Consider the following 20,071-nt stretch of genomic DNA (forward strand, 5'->3'; position numbering starts at 1 on the left):
CATCGATGCAAAAATTCTCAATAAAATACTGGCAAACCGAATCCAGCAGCACATCAAAAAACTTATTCACCACGATCAAGTGGGCTGCATCTTTGGGATGAAAGGCTGGTTCAACATACACAAATCAATAAATGCAATTGATCACATAAACAGAACCAAAGGCAAACACCAGACAATTGTTTTGATAGATGCAAAAATGCCTCTGATAACATTCAACAGCCCTTCCTGTTAAAAACTCTCAATAAACTAGGTATTGATGGAACATACCTTAAAATAATAAGAGCTATTTCATACAGCCAATACCATAAAGAATAGGCAAAAGCTGGAAGCATTCCATTTGAAAACTGGTACAAGACAAGGAAGCCCTCTGTAACCACTTCTATTCAACATAGTATTGGAAGTTCTTGCCAGAGCAATCAGGCAATAGAAAGAAATAAAGGGTATTCAAATAGGAAGAGAGAAAGTCAACTTGTCTCTGTTTGCAAATGACATGACTTCATATTGAGAAAACCTCATCATCTCAACTGGAAAACTTCTTGAACTGATAAGCAACTTCACCAAGGTCTCAAGATACAAAATCATTGTGCAAAAATCACAAGCATTCCATTACACCAACAATAGTCAAGCAGAGAGCCAAATCAAGAATGAACTCCCATTCACAATCGCTACAAAGAGAGTAAAATACCTAGGAATACAACTAGGAGTACAAGGAATGTGAAGGACCTCTTCAAGGACAACTGCAAACCACTGCTCAAGGTAATAAGAGAGGACACAGACGAATGGAAAAACATTCCATCCTCATGAATAGGAAGAATCAATATTGTGAAAATGGCCATACTGCCCAAACATTATAGATTCAATGCTATACCCATCAAAATACCATTGACATTTTTCACAGAATTAGAAAGAACTATTTTAAATGTCATATGGAATCAAAGAATACCCCATATAGCCAAGACAATCATAAACAAAAATAACAAAGCTGGAGGCATTACGCTAACTTCAAACTGTACTAGAAGGCTACGGTACCAAAACGGCAGGCTACTGCTGCCAAAACAGACATGTAGACCAATGGAGCAGAACAAAGACCTCAGAAATAACACCACACACCTATGACCACCTGATCTTTGACAAACCTGACAAAAACAAGCAAGGGGGAAAGGATCTCCTATTCAGTAAATGATGCTGGGAAAACTGGCTTGCCATATACAGAAAACCAAAACTTGACCCCTTCCTTACACCTTATACAATAATTAACTCAAGATGGATTAAAGACTTAAATGTAAAATCCAAAACCATAAAAACCCTAGAAGAAAGCGATTCTCCTGCCTAAGCCTCCCTAGTAGCTGGGATTACAGGCATGTGCCACCATGCCTGCCTATTTTTTTTTTCTACTTTTAGTAGAGACGGGGTTTCTCCATGTTGGTCAGGCTGGTCTCAAACTCCTGACCTCAGGTGATCCACCTGCCTCCGCCTCCCAAAGTGCTGGGATTACAGGTATGAGCCACTGCACCCGGCCTTATTTTTAAATTCTATTTGGTTGGTTTATAGTTAAATTCTATTCTGCTTCTCTATATTCATTTCCTTTCACGGATTTTCTCAGGCAATTTTTAAATTTCATTCATTTACCTTCTTGAGGAAAGTACTTAGATCAGTTTTTAAAAGTAATGCACAGCAAATAATTTTCCCACGGATATTATTTTAGCTTTATTGTGTTGGTACTTTTACATACTATATTCAGGTATTATTATTTTTCATAACTCACTTTAAAAATTGTGCCAAGTTTATTTAAAAGAGATTTTTCCCTTGATTTTCAGAGGTCAGATTGTGTCTTCCATTGCTGTTATTTTAGTTTAATTTTATTTTATTATATGTAAATATGTTGCATATTCCTTTTTTAAAAATGTGAGATTTTTTTTCTCTCTCTTGTTACACAAACTTTGTATGCAGTGTTCATTATGCTCTTGAAATATAAATATTTTGTTTCAGGGCATGGTGCTTTCACATATGCAACCTTTGAATAATTTTAAATTCCATTCCACTTTCACCATTCCTGAACTGCTTTGAATATATTGGATGTTGGAAGCCATGAGAAGTTTTGACTTGCAATCCAGTCAAGATAATAGGATTTTCCATTTATAGTGTAATCTGATATATATTCGTTTTGGTTTCATACTTTTAAAAAATCTATTCTCTTTTACTCTGTGGTGATCTTTGCTTTTCTATTTGTGCATTGCTAGAATGTCAGCTGCTGTTTCCCTAGCACCTGAGATGTTACTCAACACTGTATAGCATTGGTGTTGAGAACTGAGAGAATCTACTAACTAATAGCTCTTTTTGAGACCGCAGTTCTGAATTAAAAGGAAGGGAAAGGACAGGCAAAAGAATATAGACATCAGCTATTTTTACTGAAGATCTGTTGGAGAACATGGTTTTGGCGTCCAGGAACTTGAGAACTAATACTGCATTCCTAATACTTCACTAAGGTATGCCTAAATAGCCCTGAAAGGGCTAACAAGTCACAAGTCAGCCTCTTAATTGTTATGGGTGTCCTTCAAATATTAAGGTAATATTGAGGATGCAGAATGGCTTCTTCCTCATGACTTTTTAAGAGATCTGGGCCAGGCACTGTGGCTCACTCCTGTAATCCCAGCATTTTGAGAGGCTGAGGCGGGTGGATCGCCTGAGGTCAGGAGTTCCAGACCAGCCTAACCAAAATGGAGAAACCCCGTCTCGACTGAAAATACAAAATTAGCCAAGTGTGGTGGTGGATGCCTGTCATCCCAGCTACTTGGAAGGCTGAGGCAGGAGAATAGCTTAAACCTGGGAGGTGGAGGTTGCAGTGAGCTGAGATTTCACCATTGCACTCCAGCCTGGGCAACAAGAGCGAAACTCTGTCAAAAAAAAAAAAAAAAAAAAAAGAGAGAGAGAGAGAGAGAGAGAGAGAGAGATATCTTGAGGGAGATACTAAGCTGCGCAGGCTCTCATCTTGAAGTCACCAAATACGTAAGTTGTTATTCCTGCTCTGGTGATAAGTTTGTCAATACATTTTTTCCATGAATTAATGAAAATTTTAGACCCATAACATAAGTTTTTAAAAATTTATCCTAAAGATTGCTTGCGTATGTATGTGTTTTGAAATGTATTTAATCTCTATATCTTGAAATAGTTTTTATAGATTCCACACACGAGTCCTTTATGAAATAAGTGTGCTTTAATTTTCTTATAATATTTGTCCTTTTTTGTCCCTGGTACAGTCTGTATATGACCGTTTAAATTACTTTTAGTTCATGTTTGGGTTATAATCACACACAAATATTCTCTAAAGTCCAAATCTTATTTTGATATTCAAGGAAGAGTTTACATGGTAATAATATTAATGGTCACAGCTGGTTTCACTGAAGCTTTGTAGGCATTCTCTAATACCTTATTTTTTTAAAGTAATATCTGTCCTGCTTGAATTATAGACTACATAATACATGTACTGTCAGGTACATTCATGGAAGGGACAGGCAGATGGAGTCATATGTTACTGGAGTCTTGATGAGCAGATGTAGGAAATAGTCCAAGGAATAAGAAAAAAATTGATATTGAAAAGTGCTTGTTGAAGTCTGTAAATGTGCTTTAAAATGTGGCAGTAAAAATAGACACAGTGAAGTTTGGGAACTGGGGTCTAAATCCTGGAGTCCCCAGAATCATAGAGAACCTTGGTTAGGGGAGTAATTTTGTAAAAAAGCAAGAAGAGGCAGACTATAATTAAAAGTATTGCTGTGTCATTTTCTAGTTTTGTAATTTTGTCATATTTTTCAAACTCTGTTGATCATTTATTAAACCGATAAATAAACTATAATCAGCAGGGTTATTATAAGGGTTAAATAAGGAAATTTATGTATATCTGTAAGCACAATGTCACAATTAATACAAAGTTACCCTTTTTATTTTTCCTGCACTTCATGTACAAATGGGTCAGTTAATTTTTTGTTTATGACATATAATTATCATTTGTACATAAATATATTTAATTATTTTTATATTTTTAGCAGGGAAATAATACATGCATGTTTTTCCCCCTGTCTCAAACACATGCATTCATATAAACATATGCATCTCTATACCTACATATCTATGTATGAATATACACATGGACATCGGTATTTCTCAGCAAATATGTATATGATAATCAGAGATATTGCAACCAACAAAGACTAATATGAACCATGATTGCAAGAATTTTAGATACCACCTTAGTAAAATATCAGATTAAGCTGCTAAATTTCTTTCAGCCCTAAGTCATTGTGTATTTTCTGAGCATCCTAGAGGACTGTGACTCTATTATCAGGACAGAAACACCATGACCCAGGGTACGCCTGCAAATTTCTGGTGCAGGGGATTTTAAGGGCTAGATCAGCAGGATGGGAGTGTTGACCCTCCAAGTGAAATAAATTCCTGAATTGATTATCCCCATCCTAAAACAGATTTTTTTTTTTTTTTTTTTTTTGATACAGAATCTTGCTCTGTCGCCCTGGCTGGAGTGCAGTGTTAGGATCTTGGCTCACTGTAATTGCCTCCGGGTTCAAGCGATTCTCCTGCTTCAGCCTCCTGAGTAGCTGGGATTACAGGCAAGCACCACCATGCCCAGATAATTTGTGTATTTTTAGTAGAAATGGGGTTTCACCATTTTGGCCAGGCTGGTCTCGAACTCCTGACCTCAGGTGATCTACCTGCCTTGGCCTCCCAAAGTGCTGGGATTACAGGTGAGAGCAACCACACCTGACCCTAAAACAGATTCTTACTTGATTGATTTCTGAATTCCAAGGGGAAATACAAAAGTCAAAATTGAAAGTAAAAGTGGAGTAAGGCTTCAGAAGGCTGTGATTGGTGTTGGAGAAGCATTGCTAGGGCATAAAACTGGGATAATAAAATCTGAGAAATCCCACAGTGTTTATCTACAGGTGGAAATCATATTCCACATGTGGGCGGAGTCAGGGATCCCTGTGTTTTAAAATCAGTGAGGGAATTGAATATCTGGACTTGTGTCAATTAACATACAAAACTCAGTGCTTTTGATGTTATCATTCACAAGATATCTGTGTTCCTTCTTTGTCAGCAACCGTAGTCATAGGCTTCCTAATTTTGACCATGGGAAAAGAGGAGAGGCCTCTGTGTGTTTGTGTCTGTTCGTTAGGCTGTGGTGCAGGTGGTGTCACACTTCAGTGAAGGTCTGGCTTTTCATCACAGGTTGATCTGAAAATTGTGTACAAGGCTGGTGTCTCATGTGTTCTTTCTCCAACCTCAGCTTTTCTTAGTGCCTGAAGTGTCTGCAAGTGGAAATCCAGAAGAAGACAGAGAGAAACTGAGTTCTTGACAATGCATTCACTAGTGAGTAGAGGATGCCTTTTCTACTGAAATTAGACCCATATTGCTGGCAAATGGGCAGTTTTCTCCAGTTTGCATGGGTGTTTCATTTTTATTCTTTTTTTTGTTTGTTTTTATGATTCACAACCCACCCAGCCTGGGTGTTCCAAATGCAATCAGGAGACTTTCAGGTATCTGGCCTCCAATTAAGTTTTCTGAGGACTCTAGGTTGGGTATCGTGTCAAAGATTCCTAAATTATCAATATAATTTCTAATATTACACTACTTTATTCCAGCCCCTATTCAGGCTATTTACAAAAAAAGACATGAGAGGTCTCATTTATGTATTTCTTTTTCTTCTATCCATCCTATAACCTCATAGGGAAATAATTGAGCCATTAACTATACTGTTGGCTCAAATAGACTTAGGATTGTGATGAATGCAGGCAATAGAGATGCGTGAAGAGCAGAAGATCACAGCCCAATAATGAGGCTGATGTTCTAGCAGCTGAGTTCAATAAATCCCGTGTGATAGGCCTTGGGCAAGAGCTGCACAGTGTTGAGGAAAAAGGAGAGTTTGATAAAATATATTTGTGCTTTTAAAAACTTTGCAAAAGAACAACTAAAGAAGTCATTATTATTCTTATCCCCATTCGTTTTACCTTTTGATAATTAACCTTTCTGCCTTCTGGTAACTGAAAGTAACATATAAGAAATACAATTACTTAATTATGGTTGCACACTCAGGAGAAGAAATATAGTAGATAGAGTACAATTTAGGGTTCTGTGGAAATGTTTTATAAGGGCTGGTTAGATAAAAACAAAACAGTAAAGAGGCCTTTTTGTCCTTGAACAAGCAAAGTGACAAAGTAAAGTTAAAAGAGAGGCGGTGATAACTGATGTTTGGATTGCCCAAAGAAAGTTGAGAACAGGAAGCTTCATATCACAGGAATCATCAAACTAAGACTTCCTCAGTATAGCAGCCTCAACGGTCTTGTCTTGTGCTGCTGGACTGTCTTTAAGCCTTGTCCTGAACACCTGAATTACATAACATTAGAGTGACTATATGTATGAATTGAATCCTATATTCTGCATAAAACTTGTTCAGTTCTGAAGAATGCTGGAGTCTGGTTCATTACTTTCTAACTTTTTCGTGAATAAGGGACCAATGACCTGTATTTAATAAATATTTGCTAGATAGGAAACATGTTTTCTATTACTTCTTTAGATTATTCTAAGCACATAAAAGGTCTTTTAACCATTTGATTGGTGAGAAACCTGTGGTTCATCTAGAGAAATTATTTAATCACGGTCATGTTTAAAAAGTAGTAAATTGTGGTTATTTGCCTTGTGACAAATCTGTAATTTACTTGAAATTCATGGTAAATTTGTTTTATTTATGAAGGTTCAAGTGAAAATTTTATAATCAGTTATGTACAGGTGATTAATGCATTACTGAAAAATATCTGGGCTATATTATGCCACACCTCATGCGATATTTCTTTATAGTAAAGTTTAATGGATTAAGAGTGGGTATGTCTCTGTGAGTGAATCTGAAAGGCAGATACCAGCTTAGTATTGAGAATGAACTGGCTGGAATCTAAAACACTGAGTGTTCTGCATATGCAGGTCCTACCTATGTCATCTCAGCCTTCCTCCTCTGGACATTAAAAGGGATTCTCTGTCTAAACTAAAATGTCTGTGATGTTTTAGAAGAAAGTGACTTTTGAAGATGTAGCTATTGACTTCACCCAGGAAGAGTGGGCCATGATGGACACATCCAAGAGAAAGCTGTACAGAGATGTATTGCTGGAAAATGTCAGTCACCTGGTGTCCCTCGGTGAGTCCCTCAACATTCACATACGTATGTAGACACACATTGACTCATTCATTCAATAAGTCTTGGAACAGTTTCCCCATATCTCACTCTAATCTCTTCTTTGATTCTCTCACAGATCTTATCTGAAAAAAGTTTGAGATCTCTAAATCTGTCTGAAAGAAATATCTTTATTTTATTTTATTTTGTTTTATTTAGTTTGTCACTCAATTAGAATGTAATCTTGACAAGGATTTCATGATTTCCTTGGTACTCAGTCTCTAATACTGAGAACAGACCTGGGAACTTAATGAATATTTTCAATGTATTAAATTAAATATTTTCTAAATAACTCTTCTGCTTTAGTCGCTATGCTTAGGATGAGACCAATTAGTGAAAACAATAGCAATATCTTTTCTGTATAGAACACCAATTATTTTTGTCAATCAAATGTTTTTTTTTTTGTTCTGCATGAGAATAATAATAAACATACTGTGCAGAGATTTAATTATTCTCTTTCTGAAAAGACTGTGTATTATGCATTGTGTCTTGGAACTTAGGCATGGACTCAGCATTCATAGGTCCTGACTGTTTTGAATTTCCTTTTCCTGATGGACCTTTCGTTTGGATTTATTTTCTAGTCTCACATCGGGTGAGAAAAATCCTGGGGAGTTTTCTGTGTTCTAGGTCTTGTGGCCTGAGCTGACCTTCACTGTTTTTATTCTTCCTTGATAGCCTGCCTTACAGTTGGTGATAATGCACATTTATTGACAGTGAACTCAAAACACATGTACTGTTTCCACTAACAGGGTACCAGACAAGCAAATCCTATATAATTTTGCAGCTGGAGCAAGGAAAAGAGCTCTAGCGGGAAGGAAGAGAATTTCTCCAAGGTCAGAATCTGGGTAAGCAACAGGGTCCTGTGCTCTAATAGGAGGAGGTGCTTTGTCAATGAATAATATCAGTCAAATATTAATTAGTGGTTTTATTAAATGAGTGATAATTTCTAAAATGTAGGTTAAGCTACTGGAGCAGAATTCCTTAGATGTTATATCATTTTGTTCATATGTCAGATGCTACTCTTGTGTCCTCTTGCCTTTTCTTTTACTTTCGGGAAAAGGATAATTCATGTACTTTTTGGGGTTAAACTGTCACATGCTGACTCTTTTCCCGATACCCCTGTGAAGACTATCCCTCTATTTATCTGCCTGATATCTCATCTCCATTTTAACTCTTCACATTTTAATTTTAAAACTCTTTTGTAATTGCTGACGCTGTACAATCTGTTTCTTCTATTGAAGTATTTTCTTCATTTGACACATTTGCCACATCTAAGTGTCAATTTTTGAAAAAAAGTAAATGGGCCTTGGGGTTTTTCAAACAATTTTATCACCATAATACCAAGGTAACAATTTATTTTTCAATTATTTCAGACAAGAAAAGTGCCCTTAAGAAAAAACACACGATATCCATGCATCCTATCAGAAAAGATGCATCCACCGGTATGACAATGGTGAGTTTTATAGCTGTGTACACCAGTCATCAAAGTTAAAGACCTGGTAATGGGTTAAGTTAGTAATGATACACAGTCACCTGAGTGTAATTAGGCTGGCATTAATTGCTTTCTAAGCAAAAAAAATTTTGACACTTTGAATTCAGTGAATAAAGTGACCTGTGTTCTAAACCATAACATGAGATCTTTAAAATAGAACAAGTGCATATACATTGCTCATGCTCAGAATTTGAAAGATATTGATATCATCACAATTAAATGAATAACTCTGCAGTTGGGATCTTACAAAAGAGAAAATATCTGTTTCTGCAGGAGATAATGTGAATGCAAGTGTCAATCGAGAAAAATGACGAGACAAGTCTCAATCATTTTAGGAGATTTATTTGCCAGAGTTAAGGACATGCACCTGGGGGACAGGTGTATACCTTTCTCCAAAGATGTTTTTCTCTAAATTTATAGGGGGAAAGGGTGGGATATTGAGAAGTACACAATTTTCATGTAAAAGGTGGATAGAAAAAAATAGTCATTCATGCATTTTTCTGGCTCAGTGAATCTGGATTTTTTTTTTACATGAGATGACATAAGCAAATGAGGCACAGGAATAATGCAGGAAAGCTGCATTTTATATAAGACAACATAGGCAAAATGGGGCAGGGAAACAATCGGATATGCATTTGTGTCTGGTGAACTGGGGATGACTGCACCTGTAAAGACAAGCTATCAGTTTGCATTGCCATGGTGTAATTTTAACAGCTCATGAGGAATTTCCTTGTGGGCAAAATATGGGGGAGGCATGTAGCTTTTCATCTTGTAGCCATATTATTTAGGAACCAGAAGGGGGAGGCAGGTTTGTGTGACCCTGTTCCCAGCTTGATTTTTCCCTTTGGTTAAATGAGTCTGGGGTGCCAAAATTTAATTTCCTTTCACACAAGTAACATTGGAAAGATTTCAACTGGGCTCTACCACTGAATGGTTGGTCTAGCATTCAAAGGTGGTGAAATGAATGTATAGATGTATGTTGGTAAATCATTAAGAGCTTTTAATCTTTCTCCCTAAAGGAGAACTCTCTCATTCTGGAGGATCCCTTTGAATGTAATGATTTGGGAGAAGATTGCACTCACAATTCCACAATGACTCAGTGTTTGTTAACTCAGAGTGGAAAGAAACCCTACATCAGCAAACAGTGTGGAAAATCCCTTAGTAATCAGTTGTCCCCTAAACCACATAAATGAATTCATACTAAACGTAGATCATATCAGTGTAATATATGTGAAAACGCCTATACTAACTGCTTTCACCTTAGATGGCACAAGATGACTCACACCGGAGAGAGGCCATATGCATGTCATCTATGTGGAAAATCCTTCACTCAGTGTTCTCACCTTAGAAGACATGAGAAAACTCACACAGGAGAGAGACTGTATAAGTGTCATCAGTGTGGGAAAGGCTTTATTCAATCCTTTAACCTTCAAAGACATGAGAGATCTCACCTTGGATAAAAGCGTTATGAATGTGATAAAAGTAGGAAAGTCTTTAGTCAAAACTCTGGCTTTAGAGGACACAAAAGAATTCACACTGAAGAGAAACCACATGCTTGTCTTCTATGTGGGAAAGCCTTCAGTCTATCTTCTGACCTTAGATGATATGAGAGAACATGCACTGGAGAAAATCCATATGAATGCCATTTATGTGGGAAAGCCTTTAGTCAATGTACTAATCTGAAATAACATCAGAAAATTCACCCTGGAGAGAAACTCATAAATGTCTTCACAACATAGTCTGACTTTAGATGATATGGTGTTAGGAATGACGAATGTAAGGAATATGGAAGAGACTTCAGCTGTAGTTGTAACATCTAAACATGCCAAAGGACTCACATTTTGAAGAATTACTGTAATCAACATGGACGTTACTTCAGTTACCTTTGTTCTTCAGCCCACATCAATAAATTCATATGGAAGGGAAATTGTACGACATGTGTGTACCAAAGACTTGTTAGTGATCTGATCATAAATGACACGAGAGAGCTGAAACTGTCAACATAATAAACTAAAAGTCTTCAGCAACAGTTTTAACAACTTAAAACGTGTGGGACTCTCAGGTAGAGAATCTCTAGCTCTGCGTTCAGTGTGAAAACGTTTTTATGTGCAATTTCTTGTCAAATAACATCAGAAAACTTTACTTGGATGAACCCTTTAGTTGTCTTTTCTGTGAATAAACATTCAGTCAAGCACTAGGCTTGATGTTCACAAGAAAACACAGTGATAAAATGCTGCTAACACGGAAAATAAGAGAGGAAATCCTTTATAAGCTAAATATGAAGGGAAAGTCTTTCCAAGAGAAATGAATCCTCTTGGAATACCAAACACTTCTTACTGGAGAAGTTATGCCTTGAAAGATCACAAGAATTCCTTTCTTCACAGAGTAACACTTGTGGCACATGTGAGATTTCACACTGGACAAAACACGGTTAGCATCTTGAAAGGAGAAGATTCTTTAGTGGTAGTTCATTTCTTAGTTGACATTACGTTTCTCACATTGAGGAGCTATCAAACTTGAAAATCACTGTGGAGAAACCTGATAGATTTCTCATCAGAAAAGTGAGTCAAGAAGGTGAACCTCTAGAAAAAACTCTTAAACACATAGTTTAGCAAAATAATTCAGAAATTTGAGAAAATGTCTATTCATAAAAATGCAGCACATAAATGTATAATAGCAAAGTGACCTGGGCATAAATTGAATGCAGAATTATATAAGAAATCTCATTAAATATTTCCAAACGATCAATACTTACAAATATTGAAAGAATACAATCGGTTGTTGAAAAAACTTAGTGTGTTGGCGAAGTCCTTCTTTCATTTATGCAGCCCTAACAAATCGATTTGCATCTGCACTCCTTGGCTTATGGGTCAAGATTCTACCCCAACTTCTGAGTCTCCCCAGTCTTCAACAGCTCTTTCCTCACAGCTCACCTCCCTTTACTTCAATGTCCACTAAAACCAGTTGTTTCCATCCAACCCTGGAACTGACACATCAGGGATCTTCAGCCCCACTTGCCAGATTTCTCAGTGTGTCATTGCATAGATTTAGCAAGGAAATGGAGGCTGAATCAAAGACACCTAGTATATGCATTTGGGTGCCCCAGCCCTTGCCTCTATCTCTGAGTAGTTACCTGGGATCAGAGAATAAGGCAGCCCTGCTCTTCTATCCCTCAGAAATCTCTTGAAATTTTGTCCCTGAAGCCTCTCTAAGTGGAGGTAGCAGTTCATCTCATGGCACCCCAGAGTATATTCAGGTAAGTCCTGAGTTATTACACAGAGACAGACACAGCTGTGCTCCTTTTACTTCTGTCCAGAAGATAAAACACCAGCATGAGAAAACAGCCGAACCTGTCAGACACCATGCAAGCCTTTCCTATATTTGATTCAATGTACTTTTCCAGAAGCAAAATAAAAGTTCTCACAGAGGGGGCCTCCTCTGACTTGTCCTCAGAATTGGAAAATGTATTGTCCATCAAGGAGCCTCAGTACTGAACCTAAATCTCAAGAGAACATGTTTCCTGAATAACAAGTGGAATGATGACTTGAAATTTTGCAAAGCAGGCACAATCTTAATACGATAGGCCTTACTAAGGCTAAATGGCCTTATTCATGGTTGAAATGGACACATCATTATATTAAAAAATCTCCACAGGTGATGGATTTTACTCTGCAGCCAGGGCTTATGTCAAGTGTGAGGATAACGAGCAAGAAATTCGAGCCCTTGGCAAACTGGTTGGAGAGGCAAGGATTGTGTCCAGGTAGAGCTCATAACATTATTTATTGTTTAATCTATTTAATTAAATATGTAATTTATCCTCAAACTGTGGCTGACATTATATGTAGTCCTGAGCCACATTAAGTTATACTATTTGTGCTGTGAAATTCTACAGGATTTGACAAATGCATGGTGGCAGATCTCCAGCATTAAAGCATAACACAGAATGCTTCTCTTATTCAAGCTCTTCTTCCCTTCACATAGAGGGAATCAATCGACTTTTGTATACTAACTTTCGAATTTGTTTCTTTATTCCCATCTTCTTTAATTAAAGCACAAGATATCGTACTCAATTTCCATTTGATCTTCCAAAAGAAAGGTACTGAATAATCCATACCTGAATTTCAGTGATTCAGACTCAGGTCCGCCACTAAGCAGTAAAGGCCAAACGTCCTGTGCTGCCACCTCATGGCCGGCAGAGGGCAATGAAACCCATCCTTCCGGCCATGCAGGGCGCATGCGCGGTCTGCTTCCCGCGCGAGCCGGGTCTCCAGGGAGGACCTGAGTTTTCTTTACCCAGGGTTAGGGAGACGCCGCTGCCCTGGCTTTGGGTCTGGGGCCTCGGTGGGGGCATTGAAGAGGCTGCTCTTTTTGCAAGGCCCAAGATGGCGGGCCCTGCGCAGGCCACCCTCAGGGCGTCAGTATCCCGTTGGGGCCCGATGCCCCCGCTGGGCCCCGAGCATCCTTGGCGCAGCCCTGGCAGAGCCGCGCTGAGGCTGAGGTGACCTGGGGGCCTGGGCTCCGCCAGGAGCCGCGGCAGCGAGGGCTGGAGGACCCGGGCTCCGAGGCTCTGGGGCGACTGGCCTGGGTGGGACTGAGCCCATCCAGGGACTGGGACTCCCGGGTGCTGGTGCCGGTGGATCCTGGGCAGGCTCAGGACCAAGTCCCTCTCCTTCCACCAAGGAGCGCCCAGAGGCCGATGGGAGCTCCAGGTTCACCTCCTCCTCTTTCAGGTGTTTACTTTTCCTTTATTTCTGTAAGACCAGAAATTGGCACCATCCTTCACATCGGTGAATTGGGACCCTAACACCCATTACCTCAGGTTTATTGTTATTGTCATTAACAGTGTTGGTGGCATTATCACTAAGATCATCATTGTTGTTATTGTCATTCGTGATTATTAGCAGATGTGTTCATCATTTTGTCTCACTATGCATTTTTTTTTTCTTTTTTTTTGTGATTGGTTTTGTGTGACGTTGAATTGAACTTCCTTAATCTTGACTAGCCTTGTCAGATTCCTGAAGAGCATTCCGGAGGACAACTCCTGCCTTTCAGTGCAGCCACAGAATTTCGTGGGCACAGGAGAGCACCTAGAATATTCCCCTTTCATTGCACAGCAGCTTTGGGAAATGGTGGCTGCCTGGCTCTGAGATGATGTGGAAAAGATCGGATACTGGGGCAAGTGATAGCACCTCCACTGGTGTTTTTTATGAAGCCAAGTGCACTGTCTCCCACGTAGACTTAGAATAAAATCTGATGGCTCTAAAAGGCCATGTTTGCCCTTCCTGGACTTCCTAGGAGCCTTTAAACCTTCTGTGGTTCCTAGAGGGGCTAGGTTGCCATATCTGTGCCTCGTATGGTAGCACCAGTCTTTTCTGGGCCAACAAGGGCACTTAGAATGTTTCCAGGAGCTCAGGCATGCTGTCTCTGTTCCTCCCGTCTGTTTAATGGCAATTCACTGGGTCCCTGGCTGACATAGAACATCCTGCGGAGGGATGGGCTTGAGTGACTTCCTGGCCAGCCTTTCCAGGCAGTTATCTTTGAAAAACTTGAAGAGACTCACAGAGGCCATTCACTGGTATTTCATGACTGCAAGTGGGGCTTCTGGTTCCTTGAGTTTACTTAGAATATTTGAATGGCTTTGAATGGCCAAGAAACCCTCCCTGGTCTTGGAAGCTGCCAAAAGTTATTACTGGGCCTCTGAAGAGTCTTTAACATTTTTCTGGGTACAGCTGAGAATAGGAAACTCTTCCAGGTCTAGCCCAACCAGCTCAGGTCGAGTCCTGAAAAACTGGTGGGTATTGGGGGAGCTCATCTTATGAAAGAGCAATTGGTGGCAAAGCTGGGTCTCCAGGACAGCTGTGTGTGTATATGTCTGCAGAGCATGCCTTGTAGTCATCTTTAGTAACTGAACACCATTTGTGAATGGATAAACTATATTCCTTGCTGTACAATAATGAAAAATCCATATTAACAATGGTAGTAATAAAAATATTGATGAATATTAACAGGAATGATGATCATCATGATACTGGTACTGGTGGTTATAATACTGATAATAATACTAACCCTATGGACTTGGGACACACAAGTTTTCCCTAAGTGGATAATAGGCATAAATATTTGGCAGTGTAGGGTTATTTCAAGTCCCAGAAAGCAAGGACAAATATCTAGAATGAGAAGAAAAACAATCTGGAGGTTGGCATGTGCACACCTGGGGACTCCCGGTGTTTCAGCCTAAGAGGGAATGTTAATATAACACTGGTCCTGCAACACCACGCTGACCAACACCTACCAGCTTTCAGGAGATAAGATAGCTGGCTGATGGGGCAGGGATCCAGAGAAGGCACGGGTCCAGACCCATACATGTTGCCCAGTGGCAGAGTTCATGACAAGCAATAAACCCTAGGACAATGTCATTCCCAGCCACCTGGCTGTCATCTGCTCTTTCATGGCCCCTCTCTACTGGTACCTCTAGGCACTGGCATTGTCCTCCAAAGGCTGTAGGAGGGCATCATACTCACTACTCTCCCACCTGCAGGAGGCAAGAAAGATGGAAAGAGCTAAATACCATGGCTTCTGGATTTTTTTTGGTGGGCATGGCATATTTTGCATTTGCTTTGATAGTGGTGGAACCCAGTCAGTGGTTTGCAATACAGCTCTGGATGACTCTGGACACCTGTAGAGATTTAGACAATTTCCAGAAGGTCACAAGTTCTTGGAGGACTTTTTCATGAGTTCTTTGACTGAAAAGGTGGTTCAAAGAACTACTGTACTGACTTAGAAAATGTTGCAGAGGCTGGGCGTGGTGGCTCATGCCTGTAATACCAGCACTTTGGGAGGCCGAGGCGGGCAGATCTTGAGGTCAGGAGTTTGAGACCAGCCTGAAACCCCGTCTCTATTAAAAATACAAAAATTAGGCGGGTGTGGTGGCATGCACCAGTAACCAAGCTACTCAGGAGGCTGAGGCGGGAGAATGGCTTGAACCTGGGAGTCGGAGGTTGCAGTGAGTCAAGATTGTGCCACTGGACTCCAGCCTGGGCGACAGTGCGAGACTCCATCGCAAAAAAAAAAAAAAAAAAAAGAAGAAGAAGAAAAAGAAAATGTTGCATGAGTCTTCTCAGAAAGACTCATCTCAGAAAATGAGTCTTCTGGTGAACAGGTAGTCCCTCTCCTGCCACTCAAGGTAAAAGTTTCCTGGCCACAAACCTGGTTTAGCAGTATCCTTTCATCTTAGGTGGGTTACAGAAAGCCATTCATGACCTATCCAAGCATGGAGGGGGAATTTGACTTAGAAAACTTTTAGGTGGACTAGTTGGTGAAAGAAAGTGCATTCTAGGGCTCACAGGCCTACACACAGAGTTGCTAGCACATAAAGCATATGTATGAATTCTTTCTGAGCCCATGGCAAGATCAGGGTGCACTTCATCAGTCTCCTATGCTGGTATGAATAGGTACTTGCCCAAAAAATAAAAGAATAACTTGGGAAGCCCATTCTTCTACAGGACACCAGGTAGTACAGTAGGAGTCTTGGGGTTGCTGTGGTATGTATGTTTTAAGGTTGTCTTTTAATCATCTTCAGCAAATTCAACAGTTTTCAGAACATAAAAAAATTATTCAACATTGCATAATAACTACCACAAATATATCCATGATAAAGAACTGTACCCATATAATAATAACATTAATAACAATCATAATGGTGATAATATAAATGTCATTTTAATGAAGAGAATAATAAAAAAGCAGATATTTAAGAATATATTCCTGTAAGCCTGTGACATTGTTCCTATATGAGCCCTCATGTTATTGATTACAGGGAGAGGCTTGGGGCTGTATCTTGAAATATTTTCTGTGATGGCAAAGAGTGGCAGTAGGGAGAATAATTCTGATCCACATGACGGCTTGGGCAAAAGTGAAGATGCCTGTGCCACGTGGAAATACATTACAAATGGACTATGGAAAAGGGTCTGGCCAGAGTTCTGCCTGACACAGGTCATACAAAAGCTTTCAGTAGTTCACCCCAAGAAATGGCTGGTCCAGGCTGTAGATGAGAAGCACTGGGCAGACAGATCCACACCCGCTTCCTGTGTCTTAGAAGTCTGGTGTGCATCGAACATTAAGCCCCCAAGCCTACTGAGACTTCAACTTCTGGCTGGTCTTCTACTATCTGATTCTTGAGCCCCATCACATAAGTGCCATCTCCATACTGGAATTGCTGACAATGTCTGATGGAGGGTTTCACCCTGGGTACTCAGTACCAGCAGTGGATGAAATACTAGAAGGGAGGCTCCAGGGCTTCCATAGAAGACATATTCTAAAGTTGCTCGGGTGATCAAATGGTCATCTCATAAATTTTCAGTAGAACTGCAGCATTTTGTGAATACCTGAGTGAATGCAGAAAGTATCCAGATGCATGGGCATTCTAGGAAGCTCCCTGTGTAAATCACATACAAGGAATATCTACTTCTGGGCTCAAAAGCTAACTTAGAAAATTTAAAAAGTGAGATGCTGGCAGAAGGCAAATAAGTCCACTTCAGTTCCCGAGAGAAAAATGGTTCTGTAACCTCTGAGTTTATTTAGAAAAAGTTTGGAGCCTCAGGAAGACCAAGTATATCATTCCTGATGTTTCCAGGGCAGATTGGACTGCTTAGGCCTCTGGGAATATTCTAAGTCCTCTCAGGTTTCCATGGGAGACTGTAACTCTACTCCTAGAGCTCACACCACCCCTGAGCAAGCTCATTGTTTTCTAAATATTCCAAGGAAGTACATCCAGGGTATGCCTGTATTGGTGAGTTTCACCTTGGACTGGCAGGAGAACACTGAGGATGATACTTCCTGACTTCACTTGGTAAAGGTAGGGGAGCCAAGAAGTCCAGATCTGGAGAGCACCTCAAACACCAGATGGCAGAAGGACAGTAAGGAGGTGAAGTCAGCTATGGAGTTGGAGCTTCATGTTTACTGCATGTAGGATTCTGAGTTCCAGGACTGACAGGCTGGTGGGGATCAGATACATGTCTTCTTTGCAGGGAGCCAGGCCAAACCAGCCATCTGGTTGCACTACTGAAAGCTTTTGTGTGCCCAGTGGTAGGCAAGACACAAGCCAAACTCTTCACCTCTGGCTGGTAGTCCTTGACTAGAGAGGTTTGCACACAAGTGGTCCTATTAGCCCATGCTCTCGTGTGGCTTGCTTTCCTTTCACCTCCTGTTTCTCATGTTTGCCATCATGGAACACATTTCATAGGGAAATTCTTTGACTCTGACTCCAAATTACACAAGGAGGACCCAATTTGTGAACTTTTCATATATTTAGGAGACTCTCCAAATTGATTTTTGTATGCTTATGTTCGTATTTTCACCAGTATTAAATTTCTTACTATTTAGGTCATTGCATTCATTATCATAATCATTAATTATTTTTCATTTATCATTTATTTTTATTGGTTAATTTTTGTGGCAGCTGTTATATGACAATCACTAGAGTTTCTCTATTCATGAAAGATGTCTCTGCACGTGAGATGGGTCTCCTGAATACAGCAAACTGATGGGTCTTGACTCTTTATCCAATTTGCCAGTCTGTGTCTTTTAATTGGAGTATTTAACCTATTTACATTTAAGGTTAACATTGTTATGTGTGAACTTGATCCTGTCATTATGATGTTAGCTAGTTATTTTGCTCGTTAGTTGATGCAGTTTTTTCCTAGCATCGATGGTCTTTACATTTTGGCATGTTTTTGCAATGGCTAGTACTGGTTGTTCCTTTCCATATTTAGTACTTCCTTCAGGAACTCTTGTAGGGCAGGCCTGGTGGTGACAAAATCTCTCAGTATTTGCCTGTCTGTAAAGGATTTTATTTCTCCTTCACTTATGAAACTTAATTGGCTAGATATGAAATTCTGGTTTGAAAATTCTTCAGGAATGTTGAATATTGGCTCCCACTCTCTTCTGGCTTGTAGAGTTTCTGCCAAGAGATCTGCTGTTAGTCTGATGAGTTTCCCTTTGTGGGTAACGCGACCTTTCTCTCTGGCTGCCCTTAACATTTTTTCCTTCATTGCAACTTTGGTGAATCTGACAATTATGTGTTTTGAAGTTGCTCTTCTTGAGGAATATCTTTGTGGCGTCCTCTGTATTTCCTGAATTTGAATGTTGGCCTGCCTTGCTAGGTTGGGGACATTCTCCTGGATGATATCCTGCAGAGTGTTTTCCAACTTGGTTCCATTCTCCTCGTCACTTTCAGGTACACCAATCAGATGTAGATTTGGTCTTTTCACATAATCCCATATTTCTTGGAGGCTTTGTTCATTTCTTTTTACTCTTTCTTCTCTAAACTTCGCTTCTCACTTCATTTCATTCATTTGATCTTCAGTCTCTAATACTCTTTCTTCCAGTTGATCTAGTTGGTTACTGAAGCTTGTACATTTGTCATGTAGTTCTCATGTCATGGTTTTCATCTCTATCAGGTTGTTTATGGACTCCTCTACATTGATTATTCTAGTTATCCATTTGTCAAATCTTTTTTCAAGGTTTTTAGTTTCTTTGTGCTGGGTTCGTAGTTTCTCCTTTAGCTCTGAGAAGTTTGATCAACTGAAGCCTTCTTCTCTCAACTTGTCAAAGTCATTCTCCGTCCAGCTTTGTTCTGTTGCTGGCGAGGAGCTGCATTCCTTTGGAGGGGGAGAGGTGCTCTGATTTTTTGAATTTTGAGCTTTTCTGCACTGCTTTTTCCCCATCTTTGTGGTTTTATCTACCTTTGGTCTTTGATGATGGTGACGTATGGATGAGGTTTTGGTGTGGATGTCCTTTCTGTTTCTTAGTTTTCCTTCTAACAGGACCCTCAGCTGCAGGTCTGTTGGAGTTTGCTTGAGGTCTACTCCAGTTAGGCTACTCCCAGTTAGACTCTCCAGTTAGGCTACTCGGGGGCCAGGGACCCACTTGAGCAGGCAGTCTGTCAGTTCTCAGATCCCAACCTCCATGCTGGGAGAATCACTACTCTCTTCAAAGCTGTCAGACAGGGACATTTACATCTACAGAGGTTTCTGCTGCTTTTTGTTTAGCTATGCCCTGTCCCCAGAGGTGGAGTCTACAGAGGCAGGCAGGCCTCCTTGAGCTGCAGTGGGCTCCACCCTGTTTGAGCTTCCTGGCTGCTTTGTTTACCTACTTAAGCCTCAGCAATGGCAGGTGCCCCTCCCCCAGCCTTGCTGCCATCTTGCCGTTAGATCTCAGATTTCTGTGCTAGCAATGAGAGAGGCTCTGTGGGCTTGGGACCCTCCGAGCCGGGTGTGGGATATAATCTCCTGGTGTGCCATTTGCTAAGACCCTTGGTAAAGCACAGTATTGGGTGGGAGTGACCCAAT

At 40.1% G+C, this 20,071-nt stretch overlaps 2 pseudogenes across 1 annotated transcript; one reads left to right on the top strand and one right to left on the bottom strand.

Moving 5' to 3' along the window:
* Nucleotides 1-5,284: 5,284 nt before the first annotated feature.
* On the top strand, nucleotides 5,285-12,163 carry LOC111527694 (annotated as a pseudogene). Its single transcript, XR_003309650.1, has 5 exons — nucleotides 5,285-5,379; nucleotides 7,069-7,195; nucleotides 7,981-8,076; nucleotides 8,605-8,684; nucleotides 9,743-12,163. The product of XR_003309650.1 is annotated as a zinc finger protein 705A-like (transcript).
* Nucleotides 12,164-12,906: 743 nt separating this feature from the next.
* LOC111527692 overlaps nucleotides 12,907-20,071 on the bottom strand; it is a 40,706-nt pseudogene continuing 33,541 nt past the window's right edge.

Source organism: Piliocolobus tephrosceles, chromosome 6 (assembly GCF_002776525.5).
Source record: "Piliocolobus tephrosceles isolate RC106 chromosome 6, ASM277652v3, whole genome shotgun sequence".
Classification (NCBI taxonomy): domain Eukaryota; kingdom Metazoa; phylum Chordata; class Mammalia; order Primates; family Cercopithecidae; genus Piliocolobus; species Piliocolobus tephrosceles.